Source organism: Priapulus caudatus, unplaced genomic scaffold (genome assembly GCF_000485595.1).
Source record: "Priapulus caudatus unplaced genomic scaffold, Priapulus_caudatus-5.0.1 Scaffold212, whole genome shotgun sequence".
Taxonomy (NCBI): Eukaryota; Metazoa; Priapulida; class Priapulimorpha; order Priapulimorphida; family Priapulidae; genus Priapulus; species Priapulus caudatus.
Genome location: NW_014577273.1, coordinates 207,771 through 215,987, shown reverse-complemented (window position 1 = coordinate 215,987; position 8,217 = coordinate 207,771). Strand labels below are relative to the sequence as shown.

The 8,217-nt window shown below is 43.2% G+C and overlaps 1 long non-coding RNA gene across 1 annotated transcript in view; it reads left to right on the top strand.

Moving 5' to 3' along the window:
- Positions 1 to 6,551: 6,551 nt before the first annotated feature.
- LOC106807399 overlaps positions 6,552 to 8,217 on the top strand; it is a 14,320-nt gene continuing 12,654 nt past the window's right edge. The window contains exon 1 of the long non-coding RNA XR_001393662.1: positions 6,552 to 6,624. This is a non-coding gene — a long non-coding RNA (uncharacterized LOC106807399). The remainder of the gene's footprint in view (positions 6,625 to 8,217) is intronic.

Genomic DNA, 8,217 nt, shown 5'->3' with positions numbered 1-8,217 from the left:
GCGCGCGGCCCCTACGTGCGCTCGCGCCTAGACAGTCCCCGGCAGTACCCCAGCCTTCAACGGACGCAGCACGACGACGCGTGGCTGTCAGTCTAGCGACGCTGCGTGTAGAGTCGGCTGCCGACGCAGCCGCCCGCCGACAGACGGACAGCCATTTGTAAACAGCAGCCGACGCGCAGAGCGCTGCGACGACGATGAAGCGCGGCCGGAGACGCGGGGTGTCGCGCGCTTGTAGCGGGCGGCGACGCGACGGCGCGCTACACAGAGATGCCGACAGCACAGCAGAGCAACGCCGCGAGAAAACATGGCGGCGCAGCGGCCGTGCCAGCCAGATTGCCCAGAAACGGCGAGAAACTATAGGGAACATAGCGGGGACATTTGAGGGAATAATTGTTGATGAAATAGGCGAACATATAGGCGAATAATTTGCGGATACATAGAGAACATAACAGGCGACATAGCGAAACATATAGGCGAACACGCGCGGGGGGGGGCACATAGCCATATAGCGCGTACATATGATAGACATAAAGGGAGCATATAGGACACAGTTAGCAAACATAGCGGACATATATGGAATAAAGTGAGACATGTGGCGGCACACAGTGAAACAGTTGGGACACATATGAAGAAATATCCGGTGATATAGGGCACATAGCCTGAACATAAGGCAACATATCGAGACCATATAGAAACATTGAGAACATGCGGCAATACAGAGGAGCAACATATAGCGAAACGTTTAGAGAACACGGCCCATCAATTATATTGGAACGCTTACGGAACATGGGAGGTACTCACAGCTACAAGCAAATGTTGAGGAGCTGTATAGAACAGTGAAAATACAGGAAAAACGCACAGAAACACAGAGGGCCCCGCGTTATGATCAATAGAGCAGCTTCTCCGCTGATTGTGCCTTCGTACTATCTTCTTTCTCTCCCCCACTCACTCACTCACTCTCTCTCTCGCTCTCTCTCTCTCTCTCTCTCCTCTCTTCCTTCTCTCTCTCTCTCTCTTTCTCTCTCTCTCTCTCTCTCTCTCTTTCTCCCTGTCTTCTCTCTCTCTTTCTCCCTGTCTCCTCTCTCCCTCCCTTGCTCTGCTGAATTTCAAGTCGTCTGCTAGGTGAATCTTGCTTATGTAGAATTCTGACCGGCCGGAATGCGCCGCCTGCTGGAATTGCACTATGAAATACGCTGGCTGAAATAAAGCCGAAAAAGGGAGAACGCAATGAGAAAAGAGAGAGCGGTTTGGAAGCGAAGCCGGAGAAGAGAGAGGAGGCGCGCGAGAGAGAGCGAGAGCACGAGAAGAGGGAGAGAGTGCGAGAGAGAGGGGGGGCAGAGAGAGAGGCGAGCAGAGAGAGCAGAGAGATTTGAGTTGGCCCAAACGACATGGGCGGGAGGGAGTGCTATCCCTAAACCTACAAATTGCCTCACCCACGGGCGCAAGCCAGACAGGCGTGGTACCCCATCGTAGCTGCGCCCACACACGGGCAAGCGGTCTCCGCCTTCACTCCACGCAGCGGTAGAAAAATAAATTTTTAACATATTTTAAAGCAATTACCCGATACGTATCAAATATTAATGCGCCTCGTTTCATTTTCATTTTCTGATTACGACCAGCATGCTAATGGCATGATTACACTTTTGGAACAAATTCATTGCTCCGTGCAAGCGCTAAGCCTTTTTTGCGAACGCGCGATATGAAACGCGCGGGCAGGCTGTGTATGCGCGTGCTGTGCGTGTATGTTTGTGTCGTGCGTGTGTATGCGCGTGCTGCGCGCGCGTTGTGGTGGTGCGTAGTAGCTGCATGAAGCGTATGGTGTGCGTGTGCACGCGCGCGGCGTGGTGTGGTCGCGTATGTGCTGCGCGTGGGGTGCACGCGCACGCATTCATGCACGCACGCGCGCATGGATTGTGGAAGCGCAAGCACATTGACATTTAAGGAATCTATGAGGATCAAGGTTAAGTATTACTTCTGGAATGTAAATATAAGCCTGACCGCCATCTTTCCTTAGATCATAACCTGACACGGTGAACCTATACTATCAACGTAATTGTTGGTTTAATATTTAATGGCTCTTATAAATTAAATTTAATGTGAGATGAACTAGCATAATATCAAGAGTACGTAATAGAGATTTACCTCTATTATGTACTCTTGATAATATTAAGTTAATTTTAAATAAATTGCGTTAATTCTGTTACGGTTAGGTAAGTTAATTAAATTTAAGATTAACTATATATTATTATTTCATTGAATTAAAGTCGCTTATTTGGCGAAACACGGTGCCTATCCATGCTGAATAAAAAATGAGCATAACGTTCGACACACGATGATATGCCACAAACTGTGATAGAATTAATCACAATCTACCGCGACTATGATTTTGTAAGATAGCTGCGCCCTGTAAGAGCGTCACAGCATTAAAAATCACTTGCAGCTGCTACGGATATGACATGCCTATTAATTCACTACGATATCCCCTGCTAGTATGTGTTGTCCTTACCGTCTATCGTACTGGCAGTGTGTGGTTGGCATTAGAAGGCAATTGCACGTGATGGCCGCTTAATTTGTGCATTAGTTAATTACTCATCCACTTGATTAATTTTACATTTAAAGTGCTAATTTGTTGCAAACTGTTTGCCTAAGTCTGCGTAGTGTAAACTGGCCGTTTAAGCGTAGTACGTTTATACGTTTTAAATTTCAAATTTTAGCATTAATTACATAATTATATTACAACAATGACAATGAAAATTACCTAGTCACAAAACAGCGTGCATTGAGAATTTTGTTCTAAGTAAATTGGACCCTAACACGATTAACGGACGCCACAATAAGCGATTACGCTCTATAAAAAAAACTATATTCTTGAACTCGTCCCGATATATTCTGAGGATATTTTCCCACGAAGGTTGCAAAGATAAAACACTACAACCTTTTGCCCTTCATCCCGAACAGAAAACATTGATGTAGGCTAAGTCACGATGGGGATTAATTTCTCGAAAATAACGAAAAAATTCGGGAATTCTATGCAGCCGCTCTGTCTACGAATAATGAGCAAGACCACTACTACAATAATAAGTGAGATCGGAAAGTCCAGCTGTGCTATGTAGGTCACATAAAAAGGGGGTATAAAATGACCGACGCGCTTAGGAAAGCACAGGATTAATGTAAACGTAACTCGTGGGTTTTTAGTTTTTGCATTAACACAAACATTGCAAAATATCCCAAACGACCACAATCATATTTGTAAATGTTTATGTAAACAGAAACGCACCTGTGAATTGAAGTACGATGCTAGTGAAGAGAATTATAGATCAAAAACCCAGAATAGTCCTACCCCACCCATGTTATAAAAGGGCAGTTTATAGGCCCTCTTATCTGATTTCAATATGGCGGCGGGGACTTTTCGATATAGCTTATAGAGGTTTACATCTTCTACATAACGCCCGCACAAAATCTATTGACAGTTATCAATTTCCTGCACATTGCAACTATCGACGATGACATCTGTATGTGATCGCCCGTGAGGTGGCGCATGCGCAGAGTCGCACTAAGTAAGTTAACACACGTACGGCCCTTCAGGCTTACAGTGTAGCATTAGCATAATCTTTACGCATGATCGGTGGTGCACCATCGGTTTTCTCCGCGTAGTGGCAGCTGGCTCTGTTAGCTTTATTAATTGTTTTATGAAACCAATGACCTTTTGGTGGCATAATGTTTCAAATAGGATTCGTGTAGTTTGGATATGCCATCGGAGCAAAACAACGTGATGTAGGGGAACCCGGGGCAAAGTGGACCGAAGAAATTTGGTTGGCCAAAACGCTGTGAAAGAGCGAGACAAAGTGAAATTTTTGGCTCTAATCCTTTGGCTTAGGATAAGAACTAACAGGCGGTACAATCAAAGTTAATTTAAAAAACGACTTTATTGAAATATACAAAATTATAAAATTTATAAATATTTCATTTTGCCCCAGACTCCCGGGGCAAAGTGAAACCTGTTATGGGACAAGGTGGAATGTCATTTTACTCCATGTATATTGTGTCAAAAATGTTGCGTCCTCTTTCAGTGTCTAACTCTGAACATCAAATTCATAGTTGCGTACCATTTTGCTTAAAATATGATAAAAAAATGCCATTATAGGACGCTTATACAATAATTAGGTCTAGGGAAGACACAGTTATGCCAATGTTACCGAGTTAGGTGTTAAAATGATGCAAAGACAGACATAGGCCTACCTGCTACTGAGAGTACTAATTAAGATCATAATAAATAATCTGATAATAATGATATACATTTAGGCCTATCAAATATGGCCGGAGCAAAGTGGAACCCTGTTCCACTTTGCCCCATCCACTTTGCCCCGAACACATGATAGTTTCTAGACATGTGGCGTTACGCTGTGCAGACAACTACGCAAAGAATGTCATCATGCATATGGCACACATAGATTCAACAAAATAGCCTACATAAGAATTCCACAAGATCACAGTGATTTAGCAGATGATTCATTTTTCAGAAATATCCGTTTAAACACATAAAAAACAGACTTTCGTCCAAAAAAATGTACATAGCTGATTCATGCAAATGGCATCCATTAAAAACGATGCATCATCAACTGAGTTTCTTATGAAAACAGTCACAGATAGATGGGGGCATCAACATAGATCTGCTGAGACAATTCCACTTTGCCCCGTGTTCCGCTTTGCCCCGGGTTCCCCTATAGGCTGTATATATGGGCTGGTACTTTCCCCCTCGTATGTTAAATAACTCCTCGATTTGTAATTCATTAATGTATGCTAGCTCGTGCCTCCACTATTATAATAGATAACATCGTAAAGAAACTAAATCTTAGTATGAACTATGTATTAACTTCAATGTTTATTAACCTCTGATAGCGACGTCTTCTGTGAACTGAATTACATTGTAATGTTGTGAGTGGCTTAATAGTCGGTCTCTAGACAGCCAGCATAAGTCGCAGCTATAACCATAGATGCCTTGCAAAGACTCTGGCGTTTTCAGTAGGTTTTTCTCATGAGATTAACCGCAGGTGACGGTGACATTTGCATCTGACCGCCATACGAGGATAGTAGCCGGGTACAACATGTACGAGAGTCGTAAACCAATCCATAACATAAATCAATCAATCGGTAATCAATAACATTTCCATCTCTGTGTTCAATATATTGAGAATATTTACCCAATAGGGCTATGAAGAAACAATTAATGACATACGAGGGGGAAGGAGTTTACGCGGCCGCCTGCGTTTATCTCTTTGAATATATGCGCATACGTGAGCTTATGTGGATGTGCATGGGTTCGGGTGTGGGTGCGTGTGCACATGCGCGCGCGCGGGGATGGGCATCGACTACATTTTAGGTCATTACTTTTTGTCAATTACTTTTGATGAGAATATAAGAAGACTATGTGATTTGCATCTCGCAGATTTTTAATCATGGTGCTAGGATCGTGTAAATGATAATGCATGAGCTGGTTTAATCAGACTTTCATATTAGTGAAGAATCAAACGATAAGACATATGAGGAGGAATATAAAATATGTACTTGAAAAAATAAACAGTATAGACTACAACGAAGTAAAATGTAATAACCGCCCATGGATACGCATTTTATTCTATTTAAATCGGTGAATCACACTAGCATAATCTTTGTACTGACACGCAGACCCCGAACAGCCATGAAACAATCTTGCTCGCTTATCTGCTCAAATCCCTAGATTAACTGGCTACAAATTTGAGGACCAATTTCTACCTTTCTGAACGGCACCACATTTGTCTACATTGCGGCCCCTATTCGCGCGTTTTCTTTTCCACATTCATAGTTCATTTTATAACGCTTAACGGCATCAGAATTGCACAGCCAGGTGATCACATGACCGGCGGAGCGTGTAACGGCTTTCCACAAGCCAGTAATTGGGTTTAGCTAAGACACGTTGGGATGATATCGTTCGCAGATCGATACACGGATTCACTCTCGATATCATGTGCACCGTGTCCAAATACAAATCACGGAGCGACGCCCGAGCAAACGTATACATGCGTGATAATATATTCCGCTTACTCTCCGGTATGCGTAGATGAATAATATTTACTGTGATTGCGCGCAATTTTTATCGCAAAAACACGTAGCATTCAGCCGCGGTAGACGACGACGACGACGACGACGACGACGACGACGACGACGTCGACGCGCTCTTCCCGCCGCAACCATGCGCAGCGTGATGGCGCCATAATTTTCGTTCTTCTTGGCCACACGTACGTCATATTTCAAGAAGCACTCAATACCTGACTTGACAACGTCAGCGGCACGCATCTAATATATCCATGCGCGGTATTATTACGTATGGGCGTTAGACGCTGCGCGTGCATCACTGCTCCGGCTTCCCATGGGGCCACAGGCTAATATGATTGCGATGGGCACATGTTTTCGACAGCATACATATTAGCTAGTTGAAGGCGGAGTTTAAATTTGTAGGCACGCGCGCATTGTAGTATATATACCATAGACGTTTGAGCGACGCCTATATTACGGAATAAGCCACCGTCGCGAGCGCATCCAAGACCAGACAGTGGGGCTTACCGCGTCGATCTACTAGTGAATATAGTAAGTCTTTCATTCGTATTTTGTCTCGTATAGCAGTAATTTTGACTCGTGTGCATGGGCGCGAGAGCATACGCGCGCGCGTTGCGTATATGCGCGCATGCACACGCGTGCGTGTACGAATACGTGTTCTTTCGTGCTTTCGTGTGTGCGTACCTTAGAGAGTATATACTTGCTTTATCCAAAATAACGCTGACGTTTTTGTGTATGTAGCATACACACGCGTACGTACGCACGGACGCATGTACACACGTTTACGCGAACGCACTCGCGTGCGTGCACGCGCACACATATTACGAGTAAAATAACCGAGGCGGCACTTACTTGACTTGACTTACTGAAAGGTAACTATAACAATAAAATAGCCGAAGTTTGTTATTATCAGTAGTATGATTAGTTTTGATTATCAATAAGCACATACGTGTACCGTTTCTTTATTCCTCTCATAACAACACTAGTACTATTATTTAAATGCAGCAAGTAGAACTATTTTCATGTGTTTAAAACTCGTATAATTAATTGTCAATGAATCGATCACTCACTATACATACCGTCTCTTACTGCGCAACATTAGCAACAAAAAATAAGTTTGTATAACCATAAATCTCTCTATCTACATCTCATTATAAATTTCTAGAGAATTAAAAGTTTACTTGTCTATTACCCTAAGCTAAAGAATATTGTTTTATTTAATTTTCATTTATTGTGATTTCATAAAAATATAGGAATGACATGATAATAATACTATGATACTGATATTATAATTACTGTAATAAATAGTAAAATTAGCAGCATGGTAATAGAAAAAACATTAGTAAGTGTAATACATTAAACGTGTTACGCAATCGAAACACTTCCGCTACGTTTACCTGGCAGTACTATCGTTTAATAAGTGCGAAAAAACCTGCCGTCATTTTATCGAAGCCTTGTCAATCCGTTAATCTCACATATCAAGCTAGCAAGGTATAAAAAATAGAGGTCGTTGTTGTGGTGGGTCTGCACTCGTGATATTAAAACGCGCGCGAACTGTGTCATTCGTCTGTCTATACGCGCCATGATGATTATCTGGAGTAGGTAATAGGAAATCCCCTATTATAGGGAATTCCCTATTATCTACTTCTGATGACTATTGAACATCCTCAGCTGCTGTCGCTGCTTTATAGTGCCCCCTTGTGCATCTCTTGGCCACCGGAGCACCTGAATAATCACGTGCATTTGCTCGTTACGTTGTCCAGCACTGCATGGTGCACTCGTAGATTCATGTTGGGCTGGCGCTCAAGAGTCTTAAATGCCAATCGAGTTGTAGGCTCCGGATTTGTGCGATTATTTTTCTCGATGACGAACACACATTGTTGACCTTTCGGCTATCTGACATTTTCGACGCTTAGTAACATCACGTTGTTGTCGATGAACGATGACTGCGAGTCGATCTTTCTCATTTTGCATTGTGTGTGTATGTGTGTTTGTTGTGTATGTGTGTGTGTGTGCGTGTGTATGTGTGTGTGTGTGTGTGTGCGTGTGTGTGTGTGTGTGTGTGTGTGTGTATATGTGTGTGTGTGTGTGTGTGTGTGTGTGTATATGTGTGTGTGTGTGTGT